Raw genomic sequence first — 20,061 nt, forward strand, 5'->3', positions numbered from 1 at the left:
CAATTCTAAAAATTCTGAAGTTCTAAAATGTGTCCAAAGCACTATCTAGTCAAAAGACGTATTTAGAAATAGTTTCATGGACACTCTTTAGCATCAACAATCATTTTCTTTACATAAATTAGCATTGAGATGAAAGTAGGAACAAGTATATGAATGTTGCCTTAGGAATCAGCATCTCAGTCCCTGCATTAATGCCATGTTTTACATAATTTTCATCTCTCAAAATACTGGGAAATGGCATAGGAGAAATTTTGATGCTAATAATTTATCCAAATATCCCCTCAGCATTTATAGAAACCACCTATCTAGAGAATTTGATTATACCCATATAAAAAGTCCTTTATAAGTTTTACCCAAGTAAGACTACAGAAGCAGATCCTCAACTAAGAATCCAAGATCTGAAGCAAGTTATTCATAAGTGATGTATAAAGACCTGTCTTGCTTCAAAAAAGTTTCCCTTTGAATTACAGTACATTCACATAGCAGAAGTTCAATATGCGTGTCTGAGCACATTAGACCTACTATATATTTGAATCTAAAATAAAGAATAGGCCAGGCACGGTGGCTCACACCTGTAATTCGAGCGCTTTGAGAGACCAAGACAGGTGGATCACTTGAGGCCAGGAGTTCAAGATCAGCCTGGCCAACATGGCGAAACCCCGTCTCCACTAAAAATACAAAAATTAGCCAGGCGTGGTGGCAGGTGCCTGTAATCCGGGCTACTCAGGAGGCTGAGGCAGGACAATCTCTTGAACCCAGGAGGCGGAGGTTGCAGTAAGCCGAGATCGTGCCACTGCACTCCAGCCTGGATGACAGAGTGAGACTCTGTCTCAAAAAAAAAAAGAATGAATGAATAAGACCAAGTATTTGATAGCACTACAGAGTGACTATGGTCAATAATAATTTAATTATAAATTTTAAGCTGGGCACCGTGGCTCAAGCCTGAAATCCCAGCACTTTGGGAGGCCAAGGTGGGTGGATCACTTGAGGTCAGGAGTTTGAGACCAGCCTGGCCAACATGGTGAAACTCTGTCTCTACTAAAAATAGAAAAATTAGTTGGGCGTGGTGGTGGGCACCTGTAATCCCAGCTACTTGGGTGGCTGAGGCAGGAGAATCGCTTGAACCCGGAAGGCAGAGATTGCAGTGAGCTGAGATCATGCCACCGCACTCCAGCCTGGGCAACAGAGAGAGATTCCATCTCAAAATAATAATAATTATTATTATTATATAAATAATATACATTTAAAAATAACTAACATAGTTCAGTTGGATTGTTTGTAACACAAAGGATAAATGCCTGAAGGGATGAATACTCCATTTTCCATGACGTGATTATTATCAATTGCATGCTTACATCAAAACCTTAATGTACCCCATAAATAGATACATCTATCATATACCCACAAAAGTAAAAATTTTATATTTAAAAGAAGTAAAAGAAAATAAAATTGCAACACATTTCTCAGTAGTCAAATCAGAAGCTAGATGAGAATCTAACTGATGTTTTCAAAATACTCAGGAAAAATTATTTCCAAGTCCAAATTTTATATCCAGTGAAAGCATAAATTATGATGGTACAATAAAAATATGTTTAGACATGCAAACTCTTCAAACAATTTTCATTTCATGCAACCTTTCTCAAGAAGCTACTGGAGGATATGCCCCACAAAATTTAGGGAGTAAAATCAGAAAAAGAAAGACACAGGATTCAAGAAACAGGGTTACAATCTATGAGGGAGTTGAAAGGAATTCCCAAGTCAATGGAGGAGGAAAATCTCAAAACGATAACTGAACAGGATGCTTACACAACAATCTGTACAGATAAGAGAAGATCAGAAACCATGACAGTTATTTCTTTAAGCAAGTGAAAGTGATAAAATAACTAATACATTCTAACATACTAAAAAGAAGTTTACATAATTAAGGAAGAAATAATACCAAGTACATGAAATACCAAGTAATCAGGAAAACCAATATAATTAACTCCAGGGAAAAACAAACTTTTGTGCAAGAAAAGAAAAGAAAAGTAATCATGGTACTTTATATGATTCAACTATGATAGTATTCATATAAACACTGGAGTATAAACACTAAATATTAATCTAACCAAAGTTATGGTAAACTATATAGAGATGATGGAGTGACAGGAAGTGAGCATATGTGTTGGGGGTAGAGGGAAAAAGAAAAGAAACTAAATTCACCTTCTAAAGTGGGAAGTCAATATATAATATCTAAAAGTAAAAAAATCAAGCAGCACAGCAGTATAAGAACACTATGTAGATACATGGAGGTAAATACAAAAAGAGCCAACTAAAATAACTGAAAGTAGCTGTTACGTGAGATAAAAATAAGTCCAAAAGTCAGGATGGGTACTGGTGATCTTGGTTTTTCGGGGTTAGTTTTGTTTTGTTTTTTGAGATAGAGTCTCACTCTGTCGCCCAGGCTGGAGTGCAGTGGTGCGTTCTCGGCTCACTGCAACCTCTGCCTCCGAGGTTCAACCCATTCTCGTGCCTCAGCCACCCGAATAGCCAAAATTACAGGCACCCGCCACCAAGCCTGGCTAATTTTTCATAGGTACTGGTGATTTTGTAAAAAGACCTGTAAACTTATTTTACTCTTTAAACTATGTATAGATACACACTGATAAAAAAGAATTACATACAACAAGTAGGCATTAAAAAGTAATATGAACAGACACTTCTCAAAAGAAGACATTTATGCGACCAACAAACATATGAAAAAATGCTCATCATCACTGGTCATTAGAGAAATGCAAATCAAAACCACAATGAGATACCATCTCACGACAGTTAAAATGGTGATCATTAAAAAGTCAGGAAACAACAGATGCTGGAGAGGATGTGGAGAAATAGGAATGCTTTTCCACTGTTGGTGGGGGTGTAAATTAGTTCAACCATTGTGGAAGACAGTGTGGTGATTCCTCAAAGATCTAGAACCAGAAATACCATTTGACCCAGCAATCCCATTACTGGGTATATAGCCAAAAGATTATAAATCATTCTATCATAAAGACACATACACACATATGTTTATTTCAACACTGTTCACAATAGCAAAGACTTGGAACCAACCCAAATGCCCATCAGTGATAGACTGGATAAAGAAAATGTGGCACATATACACCGTGGAATACTATGCAGCCATAAAAAAGAATGAGTTCATGTTCTTTGCAGGGACATGGATGAAGCTGAAAACCATCATTCTCAGCAACCTGACACAGGAACAGAAAACCAAACACCGCATGTTCTCACTCATAAGTGGGAGCTGAACAATGAGAACACATGGACACAGGTAGGGGAACATCATACACTGGGGCCTGTTGAGGGGTGAGGAGGTAGGGGAGGGATAGCATTAGAAGAAATACCTAATGTAGATGACGGGTTAATGGATGCAGCAAACCACCATGGCACGTGTATATCTATGTAACAAACCTGAACATTCTGCACATTTATCCCAGAACTTAAAGTATTTAAAAAAAAAAAAAGGAAACCCCATACTTTAAAAAATAACAGTGACAACCTGAGCTAAAAATCAACATTGGTATTTGTTAGAATGAATAATAAATGTTCTAATGGCTACATAAAGAGCCTCAAAACATGGACAAATCTAACCAAGCTTTCCATATACTGTAGATATTTAGTTTAAAAGTATATGACTCACTTAAAATTTACAGAACATGTCGTTACAAATATTGCAATGAGTCATTTTAAAAAATTTTTTTATTATACTTTAAGTTCTAGGGTACATGTACACAACGTGCATGTTTGCTACATATGTATACATGTGCCATGTTGGTGTGCTGCACCCATTAACTCGTCATTCACATTAGGTATATCTCCTAATGTGATCCCTCCCCCCTGCCCCCACCCCACAACAGGCCCCGGCGTCTGATGTTCCCCTTCCTGTGTCCAAGTGTTCTCATTGTTCAATTCTCACCTATGAGTGAGAACATGCAGTGTTTGGTTTTTTGTCTTTGTGACAGTTTGCTGAGAATGATGGTTTCCAGCTTCACCCATGTCCCTTCAAAGGACATGAACTCATCCTTTTCTATGGCTGCATAGTATTTCATGGTGTATATGTGCCATATTTTCTTAATCCAGACTATCACTGATGGACATTTGGGTTGGTTCCAAGTCTTTGCTATTGTGAATAATGCCGCAATAAACATATGTCAGCATGTGTCTTTATAGCAGCATGATTTATAATCTTTTGGGTATATACCCAGTAATGGGATGGCTGGGTCAAATGGTATTTCTAGTTCAAGATCCCTGAGGAATCGCCACACTGACTTCCACAATGGTTGAACTAGTTTACAGTCCCACCAACAGTGTAAAAGTGTTCCTATTTCTCCACATCCTCTCCAGCACCTGTTGTTTCCTGAGTTTTTAATGATTGCCATTCTAACTGGTGTGAGATGGTATCTCATTGTGGTTTTGATTTGCATTTCTCTGATGGCCAGTGATGATGAGCATTTTTTCATGTGTCTGTTGGCTGCATAAATGTCTTCTTTTGAGAAGTGTCTGTTCATATCCTTCGCCCACTTGTTGATGGGGTTGTTTGTTTATTTCTTGTAAATTTGTTTGAGTTCTTTGTAGATTCTGGGTATTTGCCCTTTGTCAGATAAGTAGATTGCAAAAATTTTCTCCCATTCTGTACGCTGCCTGTTCACTCTGATGGTAGTTTCTTTTGCTGTGCAGAAGCTCTTTAGTTTAACTAGATCCCATTTGTCAGTTTTGGCTTTTGTTGCCATTGTTTTTGGTGTTTTAGACATGAAGTCCTTGCCCATGCCTATGTCCTGAATGGTATTGCCTAGGTTTTCTTCTAGGGTTTTCATGGTTTTAGGTCTAATATTTAAGTCTTTAATCCATCTTGAATTAATTTTTTTTTTTGAGACGGAGTCTCGCTCTGTCACCCAGGCTAGATTACAGTGGCGCACGATCTCCGCTCACTGCAAGCTCCGCCTCTCGGGTTCACATCATTCTCCTGCCTCAGCCTTCTGAGTAGCTGGGACTACAGGCACGCCCACCACCAGGCCAGCTAATTTTTTGTATTTTCAGTAGAGACGGGGTTTCACCGTGTTAGCCAGGATGGTCTCGATCTCCTGACCTCGTGATCCGCCCGTCTCGGCCTCCCAAAGTGCTGGGATTACAGGCATGAGGCACCGCGCCTGGCCCTTGAATTAATTTTTGCATACGGTGTAAGGAAGGGATCCAGTTTCAGCTTTCTACATATGGCTGGCCAGTTTTCCCAGCACCATTTATTAAATAGGGAACCGAAGGAGATAGAGACACAAAAAACCCTTCAAAAAATTAATGAATCCAGGAGCTGGTTTTTTGAAAAGATCAACAAAATTGATAGATCGCTAGCAAGGCTAATAAAGAAGAAAAGAGAGAAGAATCAAATAGATGCAATAAAAAATGATAAAGGGGATATCACCACCAATCCCACAGAAATACAAACTACCATCAGAGAATACTATAAATACCTCTATGCAAATAAACTAGAAAATCTAGAAGAAATGGATAAATTCCTCAACATATACACTCTCCCAAAACTACACCAGGAAGAAGTTGAATCTCTGAATAGACCAATAACAGGCTCTAAAATTGAGGCAATAATTAATAGCCTACCAACCAAAAAAAGTCCAGGACCAGACGGAGTCACAGCTGAATTCTACCAGAGGTACAAGGAGGAGCTGGTACCATTCCTTCTGAAACCATTTCAATCAATAGAAAAAGAAGGAATCCTCCCTAACTCATTTCATGAGGCCAGCATCATCCTGATACCAAAGCCTGGCAGAGACACAACAAAAAAAGAGAATTTTAGACCAATAACCCTGAGGAACATCAATGCAAAAATCCTCAATAAAATACTGGCAAACCAAATCCAGCAGCACATCCAAAAGCTTATCTATCATGATCAAGTGGGCTTCATCCCTGGGATGCAAGGCTGGTTCAACATACGCAAATCAATAAATGTAATCCAGCATATAAACAGAACCAAAGACAAAAACCACATGATTATCTCAATAGATGCAGAAAAGGCCTTTGACAAAATTCAACAGCCCTTCATGCTAAAAACTCTCAATAAATTAGGTATTGATGGGATGTATCTTGAAATAATAAGAGCTATTTATGACAAACCCACAGCCAATATCATACTGAATGGGCAAACACTGGAAGCATTCCCTTTGAAAACTGGCACAAGACAGGGATGCCCTCTCTCACCACTCCTATTCAACATAGTGTTGGAAGTTCTGGCCAGGGCAATCAGGCAGGAGAAAGAAATAAAGGGTATTCAATTAGGAAAAGAGGAAGTCAAATTGTCCCTGTTTGCAGATGACATGATTGTATGTCTAGAAAACCCCATCGTCTCAGCCCAAAATCTCCTTAAGCTGATAAGCAACTTCAGTAAAGTCTCAGGATACAAAATCAATGTGCAAAAATCACAAGCATTCTTATACACCAATAACAGACAAACAGAGAGCCAAATCATGAGTGAACTCCCATTCACAATTCCTTCAAAGAGAATAAAATACCTAGGAATCCAACTTACAAGGGATGCGAAGGACCTCTTCAAGGAGAACTACAAATCACTGCTCAGTGAAACATAAGAGGACACAAAAAAATGGAAGAACACATTCCATGCTCATGGTTAGGAATAATCAATATCATGAAAATGGTCATACTGCCCAAGGTAATTTATAGATTCAATGCCATCCCCATCAAGCTACCAATGACTTTCTTCACAGAATTGGAAAAAACTACTTTAAAGTTCATATGGAACCAAAAAAGAGCCCGCATTGCCAAGTCAATCCTCAGTCAAAAGAACAAAGTTGAAAGCATCACACCACCTGACTTCAAACTATACTACAAGGCTACAGTAACCAAAACAGCATGGTACTGGTACCAAAACAGAGATACAGACCAATGGAACAGAACAGAGCCCTCAGAAATAATACCACACATCTACAACCATCTGATCTTTGACAAACCTGACAAAAACCAGTGAGTCATTTTTAAGGCTCAAATGATTTTGAGTTTGGAATGAAACTAGATAACCTTAAGTGATTAGGCTCTCCCAGATACGTAAAGCAGTAGGCAGAAAGGTCTACAGAAAGCAAATATATGCCTACTAGCCCATAATAGGCAGAAAACTGAGTTTTACATCAAGAGGAGTAATTCATTTATGTGCCAAGAGATTCAATGTTACTACAGAGAGAAATGTACAGAATATTTACACGTTATCTTTCAAATATTTGGCTACAAAATGGTAAATTTAAATAGGCAAAAGAGAATAAAAGAATTGTAATAAAGAGTAAGCAACCTAGACCTCATTTAGAAGCTTTGTTTCCCACAGAGCAGCAATGAAATCTAGCTGAATCTTGAACGAATTACTTCAAAGAGTTTCAGACATCAATTGGCCATTTACTCTGCATAAATAAAAGCTTCACAATGAAGTAAAACTCTATACAGAAGATAACTTCTAGAAGAAACTAAAGATAGAAATAAAAGATAACAAAGCAAGCCAAAGCATGCAAACTACTCAAAATAAAATTCTGATTAACAGGAGAAAGAGGTAAAGAATTAAGTAAACAAGCTGCTCCCAGAGAATTTTATTATAAAAAATACATACATAGGAACACATACCCTCTGCACTATGGCTCAGGGCTTCCCTAAATTGAGGACTAGGAATTTTTACACTGAAGTGATCTTTGAGACCATGTTGTCATACACTCTCACTTTACAGATGAGAATACTGATTTTCAAAGCAGTGAAATGTCTCACAACTAGCGATACTAATGAGTAGCTCCTCCTGCAAGGCTGTACACAGATCATGAGCATTGTCTTGAGTAATTAATTACAAGAGTCTCAAATATCAAAGAAAGAATCCCTATGTTCCACTTATAAAAGTAAGTATATGCAAACATTTTTTAAAATAAATGTTCAAAATATAAGAATTTTCTAACTCTCACTAAATCAGGAAGTTCCATTAAATAAAACATTACTGTGTCCTAGTTATTCCAGTTAATAAATTTATTACTATAAACTTATAGAAGCTGGACACTAAACCATTACAGTAGTTCCCCCCATCCATGGTTTTCCCTCCTGCCATGGCTTCGGTTACCCAAGGAAAGAAGGGTGAGTATAATAAAATAAGGTATTTTAAAAGAGAGAGAGATCACATTCACATAAATTTTATTATAGGATATTGTTATAATTATTCTATTTTATTATTAGTAGTATTCATTTCTTACAGTATCAATTTATAAATTAAAATTTATCAGAGGTATGTATATATACGAAAAAACATAGTATATATAGGATTTGGTACTATCCGCAGTTTCAGGTATCCACTGGACATCTTGGAACATGTCCCCCACGGATAAGGGGGGACTACTGCATTGCTATCCATTTCATCGCTTGATTTCATGCTTCTGTCAAACTTCTACAAGTGCTGTGTGGCATATATTTACTTTAAAATAGAAGTTAATTAGATTTGACTTGCTTAAGAGTATGTTTTTTGGTTTTGATTTTTTAGGACTTCACAAAATCATCTTAAAAGTATTAAGGACATCTTTTTAAAATTTTATTTAATTTTTTTAACTTTTTATTTCCATAGGTTATTGGAGAACAGGTGGTGTTTGTTTACATGAGTAAGTTCTTTGGTGGTGATTTGTGAGATTTTGGTGTACCCATCAACCGAGTAATATAAACTGCACCCAGTTTGTAGTCTTTTATCCCTCATCCCCTTCCCACCCTTTCCCCCTGAGTCCCCAAAGTCCACTGTGTCATTCTTATGCCTTTGCATCCTCACATCTTAGCTCCCACTTATGAGTGAGAACATACGATGTTTGGTTTTCCATTCCTGAGTTACTTCGCTTAGAATAATAGTCTCCAATAGGATTAGAGGCATACTGATGTCATCACCCATTACTCCATGACTGGCATCCATTTTTTATGTACTTTCTCTTCCTATAGCAGTGGCCACTTGAATAACAGGTATTTTTAAAATTTATTTTTATAGTTCTATAATTTTCCAGGGGGACAGAGATTCTGAGGACTGAGTGGTCTCCCCGATAAGATTCTATGTAATCAGTCTAGTATAAGAAAGTATTATCTTGCCTGTAATCCCAGCATTTTGGGAGGCTGAGGCAGGCAGATCACTTGAGGTCAGGAGTTTGAGACCAGCCTGGCCAACATGGTAAAACCCCCAGCCCTACTAAAAATACAAAAATTAGCCAGGCACAATGGGGCATGTCTGTAATCCCAGCTACTCGGGAGGCTGAGGCAGGACAATCGCTTGAACCTGGGAGGCGGTAGTTGCAGTGAGCCAAGATCGTGCCACTGCACTCCAGCCTGGGTGACAGAGTGAGTGAGACTCTGTCTCAAAAAAAAAAAAAAAAGTATTATTCTTCCACCCAGGAGATGAGCATGTAGATTCAGAGCCCAAATAGGGTGAGAGAACATAGACATGAAATAATGGTAAGGTAAAGGGAGTCAGAGTAGAAGGAAGAGGGTAAGCACCCAGGGAGAGAAACCCAAAATGAAGAATCAGAGAATGAGCATGGAGAAGAGGGCATCCTCACAGTGAATAGAGTGGCAGAGAATATGGAAGACTGGTAACATACAGGGGTACTGATTAAATACATAAATACATTAAGGATAATTGAAGCCAAGTTTTTTGTTGTTGGAGAAGAGAATTAGAAACACGAAAAGGGAGAAAATTAGGATGAATATTTTGCTGTTGGATTGAAACAGACGATATCATGGTTTTCAGTATATTAGAGATGATAGAAGATAGATAATAGATAAATAATATAGATAAATGTAATGGAAATGTATGAGTGTATATAATATAGATGTATATACATACACACACATATATATACACATACATACACACACACATACACACACACACACACACACACACACACACACATATGCTCTTTCCACTGTGAGGGTCTGAGAGAGCAGTGACATCCCAAAAGCAATAAGGATGCGTAATGCCCAGATCTTGGCTTCTAAATAAGATTTTCTACTAAAATAAATAAGGACTCCTGAGATACATAGTTAATTTCATGGCTTGATCAAGAAAGCACACACGTGCCTGTAGTCCCAGAAGGCTGAGGTGGGAAGATTGCTTGAGCCTGGGAAATCGAGGCTGCAGTGAGCTAAAAATACAAAAATTAGCCGGGCGTGGTGGGACACGCCTGTAATGGCAGCTACTCAGGAGGCTGAGGCAGGAGAACCCCTTGAACCCAGGTGGCAGTAGTTGCAGTGAGCCAAGATCATGCCGCTGCACTCCAGCCTGGGTGACTCAGCCTAGGTGACAGAGTGAGTGAGATCACATTACTGCACTCCAGCCTGGGTGACAGAGTGAGACCCTGTCTCAAAAAAGGAAAGAGGAAAAAGGAAAAGAAAGGAAAGGAAAAGGAAAAGGAAGGAAAGGAAAGAAAAAGAAAGGAAAAAAAAGGAAAGGAAAGGAATACAAAATAAGCCTGTAATATTTTATTGTGCCCGAAAGGAATGACGTGCTCAAAAGTAATGGCAACACGTAAAAAACACATAGAAGTCAAGTAACACCAGCAAGATGGCAGACTAAGAGCTCCCAGCCCTAGTGTCTCCACAAAAGCAATGATTTAACAACTATATACAGGCAAAAACAGCTCTCAGAGAGCTCCAGAGCCTGTAATCCCAGCACTTTGGAAGGCCGAGGTGGGCGGATCACTTAAACCCAGGAGATCAAGTCCAGCCTGGGCAACATGGCGAAACCCCATCTCTATAAAAAATACAAAAATTATCCAGGCGTGGTGACGCGCGCCTGGAATCCCAGCTACACAAGCAGGGAGGTGGGGCTGGCTGAGGTGGGAGGATCACTTGAGCCCAGGAGGTCCAGGCTGCAGTGAGCCGCTTTTGCACCACTGCACTCCAGTCTGGGTGACAAGGTGAGACCCTGTCTTGAAAAAAAGAAAAAGAAGAAGAAGAAGAAGCTGAAGCAACCCACTGGAACACAAAATCTGAGGATAACCACATAGAAAACAGTAGGAAGAACAGAACAGTTTTATTTTGCCTGCATCACCCCATGCCCTAGGCCAGGGTAGCTCAATACTTAGAGGTATTCCTTCAGCTATGAGTTCCAAAGTGAAGGAAAAGGAGAACAGGAAAATTCCAGAAGCCTTCCACTGAGGACTATTTCAGCCTTCAGAGTGGAGGACCCCCACGGTCTTTGCCAAAGTGGACCTCAGCTGCTGGAGCCACCCAAAGCCCACAACCAATGCACCTGGAGCCTGTGATACTGCTCCCGCAAGGTGATCTCAAGCATACCCCTTTGAGCTGGTGGCACCACGCACTCCCTAGCCCTAGAACCACCACATATCCCTGGGATTAGCATTCTTGCATGCATCCAGAACCAGCACCACCACACACCTCACCAATCTAGCACACCTGCACACACCCACAGGTGAAGGTTTTTCCCTACCAAAAGCAGCCCACAATGTCTGCAAGAGGTGATTACTTCTAAAGTCTTAGAAACATACAGCCTAACAACACTGAACCAAGAAGAAATAGAAACAATAGACCAATAACAAATAAAGAGATTGAATCAATAATTTAAAAATGCCCCAGAAAAAAAAATCCCAGTACTAAATGGCTTCTCTGTTGTATTCTACCAAACATTCAAAGAAGAATTAATATCAATCCTTCTCAAACTCTTCCAAAAAATAAAAGAAGAGGGAATATTTCCAAATTCATTTTATGAAATCAGCATTACTCTGATACCAAAGCAAGACAAGGACACCAGAAGAAAACTGCAGGCCAATTTCCCTGATGAACACAGATGCAAAAATCCTCAATAAAATACTAAGAAACTGAATCCAACAAGGACATTAAAAGGATCATACACCACAACCCAGTGAGATTTATCCCTGGAATGCAAGCATGGTTCAACACGTGAAAATCAATGTGATATATACTATATTAACAAAATGAAAGATTAAAACCACTTGATTATCTCAATGGATGCAGAAAAAGCATTTGACAAAATTCAACATCCATTAAACATGAACACTCTCAACAAAATAGGTATACGAGGAACATAACTCAATACAAAGGGCCATAAATGAAAAGCCCACAGCTAACATCATAATTGATGGGAAAAACTGAAAGCTTTTCCTCCACGATCTAGTACAAGGCAAGGAAGCCCATCCCTCAACACTTCTATTCAACATAGTACTAGAAGTCCCAGCAACAGCAATTAGGAAAGAAAAAGAAAAAAGCACCCAAATGAGAAGGAAGGGTAAAATCATCTGTGCTTGCCAATGACATGATCATATATTTCGAGAATCCTAAAAACTCAACCAAAAAAAAGTTAGAACTAATAAACAAATTAAAGTAACATGATACAAAATCAACATACAAGTATCAGTGACGTTTCTATACACTAAAAACAAACTATCCAAGAAGAAAATTAAGAAAACAATCCACTTACAATAACAACAAAAAACAAAATACTTAGCAATAAACTTAAAGAGGTGAAAGACTTCTACATTGAAAATTGTAAAGCATCAATGAAGGAAATTAAAGAGCACATAGATAAATGGAAATACATCCCGCGTTCACAGATTGGAATAATTAATATTGTTAAAATGTCCATACTACCTAAAATGATCTACAGATTCAATGTAATACTATCAAAATCTGAATGGCATTCTTTACAGATAGGAAAAACAATCCTAAAATTCATATAAAATCATAAAAGAATCCAAATAGCCAAAGAAATCTTGCGCAAGAAGTACAAACCCAGGAGCATCATGCTTCCTCATTTCAAAATTTATTACAAAGCTATAGTAATCAAAACAGTATGGTACTAGAATAAGAACAAACATATACACTAATGGAATAGAATAGAAGAGCCAGAAATAAATCCACACATTCACAGGCAACTGATCTTCAACATGAGTGCCAAGAACACACAATGAAGAAAAGACAGTCTCTTCAGTCAGTGTTGATGGATATCAACATGCAAAATAATGAAATTGGACCCTTATATCACACTGTATACAAAAATCAACTCAGAATAAGTTAAAGACTTTGTATTAGGCTGTTCTCGCATTGCTATAAAGAAATACTTGAGACTAAGTAATTCATAAAGAAAAGAGGTTTATTAATTGGCTCATGGTTCTGCAGGCTGTACAAGAATGGCACCAACAGCTTCTCAGCTTCTGATGAGGGCCTCAGGAAGCTTATAATCATGGCCAGCTTCTGGTGAGAGCCTCAGGAAGGCAAAGGGGAGTAAACATGTCCCATGGCAAGAACGGGAGCAAGACAGTGAGGAGGGAGGTGCCACACACTTTTCTAAACAACAAGATCTCGTGTGAACTCTGAGTGAGAACTCACTTACTATTGTGAGGAATAGCACCAAGCTATTCATAAGGGATCCTCCCCCATGATCCAATCACCTCCCACCAGGCCCCACCTCCAACATTGGAGATTACACTTCAACATGAGATTCTGAGGGACAAATATCCAAGCCATATCAGACTTAATACCTGAAACCGTAAAACTTTTAGAAGAAAACAAGGGAAAAGCTTCTTGACATTCATCCTGGCAATGAGTTTTTGTATATGACTCTAATAGCACAGGCACCAAAAACAAAAATAGACAAGTGGGATTACATCAAACTAAAATGCTTCTGCACAGCAAAGAAACCCCATCAACAGAGTGAAAAAGCATCCTACAAAATGAGACAAAATATTTGCAAACCATATATCTGATGAGGAATTAATGTGCAAGATATGTAAGGAACTCATACAACTCAATAGCAAAACAAAAAACAAAACAAAACAAAACAAAAACCAGATAGCTCAATTTAAAAATGGGCAAATGATCTGAATAGACCATTTCTTCAAAGAAAATATACAAATGGCCAACAGGTGTATGAAAAAGTGTTGAACATTACTAATTGATATGGTTTGGCTCTGTGTCCCCACCCAAATCTCTTGTTGAATTGTAACCCCCAGTGTTGGGGGAGAGGCCTGGTGGGAGGTGATTGGATCATAGGGGTGGATTTCCCTTTTGCTGTTGTCATGATAATGAGTTCTCATGAGATTTAGTTGTTTGAAAGTGTGTAGCACTTCCCCCTTCACTCTCTCTTCCTTCTGCTCCAGCCATGTAGGATGCGCCAGCTTCCCCTTCACCATCTGCCATGATTGTAAGTTTCCAGAGCCCCTGCCACCCCAAGCCTTGCTTCCTGTACAGCCTGTGGAACCGTGAACCAATTAAACCTCTTTTCTTTATAAATTACCCAGTCTCTGGTAGTTCTTTATAGCAATGTGAGAACGAACTAATACACTAATCATCAGAAAAATTCAAATCAACACCACGATGGGACATCACCTCACACCTGTTTGTATGACTATTATCAAAAAGTCAAAAGATAATGTGTCATTGAGGAATGGAGAAAAGGGAGCCCTTGTACACTGTTGGCAATGTAAATCTGTACAATCATTATGCAAAATAGTAGGAAGGTTAATAAAAAATAATAAAACTACTATATGTTATAGCCATTTCACTTCTAGGTACAGTCATCTTTCAGTATCTGCTGGGGATTTGTTCCAGGACCCTCTGTGGATACCAAAATCCACAGATACTCAAGTCCCTTATATAAAATGGCATAGTATTTGCATATAACCTACAAACATCCTCCTATATACTTTACATCATCTCTAGATTACTTATAATATCTAATACAATGAATATGCTATGTAAATAGTTGTTATACTGTATTATTTAGGGAATAATATAAATAATACAGTATAACAACTGTATTAGGTAGGAATAGGAAAGTAGTAGGAAAAAAGTATCTACATGTTTGGTACAGATGCAACCATCCTTTTTTCCCAAGTATTTTCAATCCCCAGTTGGTTAAATACATGGATGTGGAACCCAGGGTCACAGAGGGCTAACTGTATGTATGCAAAGGAACTAAAATCAGGATTTTGAGATATCTGCACTCACATATTCATTGCAGCATTATTCACAATACCCAAGATATGGAAACAACCTAATACCTGTTGATGGATAAATGGATAAAGAAAATATGGTATGTATATACACACACACAGGATATACATACACATGTATATACAAAATGTGGTATGTATATATACACACACACACAGGATATTGTATATACGTATATATATGTATGTATCTATATACACACATACACCCCCATATCGGCCTTAGTCAGTTTGTGTCACTATAAAGGAATACCTGAGGAAGAGTAATTTTTTTTCACATTTTCTGTCACTCCTAGGGTAATTTATTTTAAAACGAGGTTTATTTGATTAACGGTTTTGCAGGCTGCACAAGGTGGTGCCAGTATCTGCTTCTGATGATGGCTTCAGGCTGCTTCCACTCATGGTAGAAGGCAAAGAGAAGCTAGCCTGCGCAGAAATCACATGGCTAGAGAGTGGAAGCAAGAGAGAGAGCAGAGGGAGATGACAGGCTCTTTTAAATAACCAGCTCTAGCAGGAACTAATAGAGAGAACTCACTCATTACCATGAGGACTGCACCAAGCCATTCATGAGAGATCTGCCTTCATGACCTTCATGATGCAAACACCTCCCACTAAGCCCCACCTCCAACATTAGGGATGAAATTTCAACATGAGATTTGGTTGGGGGGTGGGGGGTGGGTGGCGTCAAACATTGAACCCATACCACAGCCTTAAAAGAAAAGGAAATTGTCTCATTTGAAACTATATGGATAAATCTGGATGACATTATGCTAAATGAAATAAGCCAGGCACAGAAAAGCAAATACTACATGATCTCACTTATATGTAAAATGAAAAGAGTCAAACTTACAAAAGCAGAGAATAAAATGGTGGCTGCCAGGGGCTCAGGGGAAGGGGAAATAGGGCAATGTTAGATAAAGCATACAAAGTTTCAGTTATATAAGATGAATAAGTTCTGGAGATCTAATGCACAGCATGGTGACTATAGTTAATAACATTGTGTTGTGTATTGTATAGGTGATTTTTTTCTAAGAGACTATATCTTAAGTGTTCTCACCACAAAAAAAAGGTAACTATGTGAGGTGATGAATATGTTCATTACCTTTATCACAGTGATCATTCCAAAATATGTATGTATATCAAAACATCAAGTTGTTCACCTTAAATACATACTAATTTTTATTTGTCAATTCTACCAAAATAAATATTTCAAAAAAAAGACAAGTTCAGGCCGGAAACTGAAAGGACACAAATAGATCACCAGGCTAGTAAACCACCCTACCACTCCAAAAAAGACATACAAATCAGCTTAAAGGGCCTCTTAATGGCCAAATGTAGAAAGAGTTAACCATCAAAATAGTGTTTTAGACCGGGTGCAGTGGCTCACTCCTGTAATCCCAGCACTTTGGGAGGGCAAGGAAGGCAGATCACTTGAAATCAGGAGTTCGAGACCAGCCTGGCCAACATGATAAAACCCTGTCTCTACTAAAAAAAAAAATACAAAGATTAGCCAGGCATAGTGGCGCATGCCTGCATGCCTGTAGTCCCGGCTACTTGGGAGGCTGAGGCAGGAGAATCACTTAAATCTGAAAGATGGAGGTTACAGTGAGCCGAGATCATGCCACTGCACTCCAGCCTGGGCGACATAGTGAGATTCCATCTCAAAAAATAAAAATAATAAATAAATAAATAGTGTTTTAGTTTTGGGTAAGATAAAGTAAGTATGCACCACCCTTTATCTCCCACTGAATGTAACTATAAACCTCGACAGAATGCACTTAGCTATTTGAGGACTCTGAAAAAATAATAGCAGAAGGCAAATAAAGGAAGAACACCAGAATTCAAGTTAACACCAAACTGGTGGTAAGTTTACCATTCTTTTCCTCTAATATCCCCTGGCCTAAACTTAATGCAGCCGGAAACTCAGAAGCGAATGCTGTGGTACAGACTGAGGGTGCTTCTCTACTTCTGGCTTGAATTGCTCAGAGAAAGTGCAAATATTCAACTTTGGTTTTTATTTCATCTTTCTTCCATTCTCTTGTGCTCAGGCCCTAGGCAATCCCATGGTGGCAACAGCAGTGGTAGCCAGGGGAAACCACAATACTCAAAACTTTGAGAGAGGAAAACCTTACTGTCCATTCACTGCAGCAGTAGTTCCCACAGGATGGGGCAAACTCCCACTGCTTTTTTTCCTCTGCCTGTGTCTTCCTACTGCTTGGCCCCAGTCACAGTGCAACTGCAGATTATGGATAGTTATTGGTTAGAGGACTGAAAAGGACAGCTCAGAGAACCAGAAACTACCAAGAAGATCATAGAGAGAGAGAGAGAGAGGAGCTCAGAAGAGCAACAAAATAAAGTTGATTAAGTTCAAGGCTCATCCTACAACCTTAATAACCAGGAATCTCAACCTAATTTACATAACAAAAACTTTGATAACTGAGCTAACAGATAAACCTCTGCCAAGTACCAGGACTGATCAATGAGTGTTGCATATGCAAGACAAACCTGAAGCACACTGCAAAATTGAAACAACATTGAAACCATAACCCACAAAAAATGAGTTTAAAATTTGCCTGAATCTACCAGATTGATTACCTGCTATAATAAAAATATCGACACTCTCCCAGAATTTAGACAAGATCCAGAAGCCAAAAATGTAATATAGAAAATGTATAGGGGTTGGGTGTGTTGGCTCATGCTTGTAATCCCAGCACTTTAGGAGGCGGAGGTGGGCAGATCACTTGAGGTCAAGTCTGAGACCAGCCTGGCCAACATGGCGAAACCCTGTCTCTACTAAAAATACAAAAATTAGCTGGGCATGGTGGTGTATGCTTGTAATCCCAGCTACTAGGGAGGCTGAGGCAGGAAAAGCGCTTGAACCCGGGAAATGGAGGTTGCAGTGAGCTGAGATCATGCCACCACACTCCAGCCTGGGCCACAGAGGGAGGCTCAGTCTCAAAAAACAAATGTATATATATATTGTTCAATAAAAAACTACTCCGTATATGACAATGCTTGAAAATCTCAACATACATAAGAAAAGACAATCATAGAAAGATGATATGAATGTTAAAACTATCTGATAAGGGCTTTAGATCAGATGTTTTAAAACTGTTTGAACAAATAATTATAAACACTCATGAAATAAATAGAAAAATATAGTCTCAGTAAAGAAATGAGTCAGCAAATTACAACCTGTGGGCCAATATGGATGGTGAGATTTTAAAAGTTTTTACATTCTTAAAGGATCTTTTTTAAGTTTGGAGCAGCATACAAGAATCGACGAAATGTTTTTCCAGTAAAATCACTTTGGCCGGGTGCGGTGGCTCACGCCTATAATCCCAGCACTTTGGGAGGCCAAGGTGGGCGGATCACCTGAGGTCAGGAGTTCAAGACCAGCCTGACCAACATGGTGAAACCACATCTCTACTAAAAATACAAAAAATTAGCTGGACGTAGTGGCAGGAGCCTGTAATCCCAGCTACTTTGGGAGACTGAGGTGAGAGAATGGCTTGAACCCGGGAGACAGAGGTTGCAGTGAGCTGAGATCGCGCCACTGCACTCCAGCCTGGGTGCGAAAGAGCGAGACTCAGTCTCAGATAAAATAAATAAATAAATAATCACCTTATAAGAGATGTTGGCCTGGCGCAGTGGCTCACGCCTGTAATTCCAGCACTTTGGGAGGCCACGGTGGGTGGCTCACCTGAGGTCAGGAGTTCGAGATCAGCCTGACCAACATAATGAAACCCCCCCCACGTCTCTACTAAAAATACAAAAAAGTAGCTGGGCATGGTGGCTCATGCCTGTAATCCCAACTACTTGGGAGGCTAAGGCAGGAGGATCGTTTGAACCCGGGAGGCGAAGGTTGCAGTGAGCCAAGACTGTGCCATTGCACTCCAGCCTGGGCAACAAGAGCGAAACTCCTTGTCAAAAAAAAAAAAAAAAAAAAAAAAAAAAGCTAAAATAAGGGTGGAGCAAGATCATGGAATAAAAGCCTGCATTGTTTGTACCCTCCACTGGAACACCAAATTTTAACAACTGTCTGCACACAGAAAAGCACAATCACAAGAACCAAAACCAGGTGAACACTCACAGTACCCGGTTTTAACTACATATTGTGGAAAGAGGCATTGAAGAGGGCAGGATAAACAGTCTTCAATCTCCAAGGCCACCCCTCCCCGCTCCCCTGGCAGTAGCTATGCAGTGCAGAGAGAGAATCTGTGCACATTGCAGAGGAAGAGCACAGCAGCTGGGGAACTTTACATTGAACTCAGTGCTGCACAGTCACAGTAGAGAAAAAAGTCATGCTGGGTTCAGCCAGCGCTTGTGCACAGAGGGAGTGTTTGGACCAGCCTTAGCCACAGGAGAATTACCCTCATCCCAGTGGTGGGAACTTGAGTTTCTTGGCAAGCCTCGTCACTGTGGGCTGAAGTGCTCTGGGGTCCTACATAAACTTGAGTGGCAGTCTGGGGCACAAGGACTGCAATTCCTAGGCAACTCCTAGTGTAAGGCTGGGCTTAGAGCCAGTGAACTTGCCACGTGACCTAGGGAGACAACAGCTGGCACAGCAAAGGGAGGGCTTGCACCATCCCTTCCCCAACCCCAGGCAATAAAGCTCGTAGCAATGAAAGTGACTCCTTCCTTCTGCCTAAGTAGAGGAAAGGGAAGAGTAAAGAGGACTTTGTCTAGCGTCTTGGATACCAGCTCAGCCACAGTAGGACAGGGCACTGGGCAGAGTAGTGAGGCCCCCATTCCAGGACCTAGCTCTCAAACCACATTTCTAGACACATCCTGGGCCAAAAGGGAACCCACTGCCTTGAAGGAAAGGATCCAGTCCTGGCAGGATTAACCACCTGCTGACTAAAGAACCCTTGGTATAACCCTGGAATTACCATTAACGACCCAGGGAGTACATCATGGGCCTTGGGCTCTGAGAAGTGCTGGCTTCAGGGGACACCCAGCACATTCCCAGCTGTGGTGGCTCCAGTGAAAGACTCCTTTTGTTTGAGAAAAG

At 39.6% G+C, this 20,061-nt stretch overlaps 1 protein-coding gene across 2 annotated transcripts in view; it reads right to left on the reverse strand.

Annotated features, from left to right (window-relative positions):
- TEX11 (testis expressed 11) overlaps positions 1–20,061 on the reverse strand; it is a 381,570-nt gene that overhangs the window by 276,899 nt on the left and 84,610 nt on the right. The gene's annotated exons all lie outside the window — the stretch shown is intronic.

Source organism: Pan troglodytes, chromosome X (assembly GCF_028858775.2).
Source record: "Pan troglodytes isolate AG18354 chromosome X, NHGRI_mPanTro3-v2.0_pri, whole genome shotgun sequence".
In the NCBI taxonomy this organism is placed as follows: Eukaryota; Metazoa; Chordata; class Mammalia; order Primates; family Hominidae; genus Pan; species Pan troglodytes.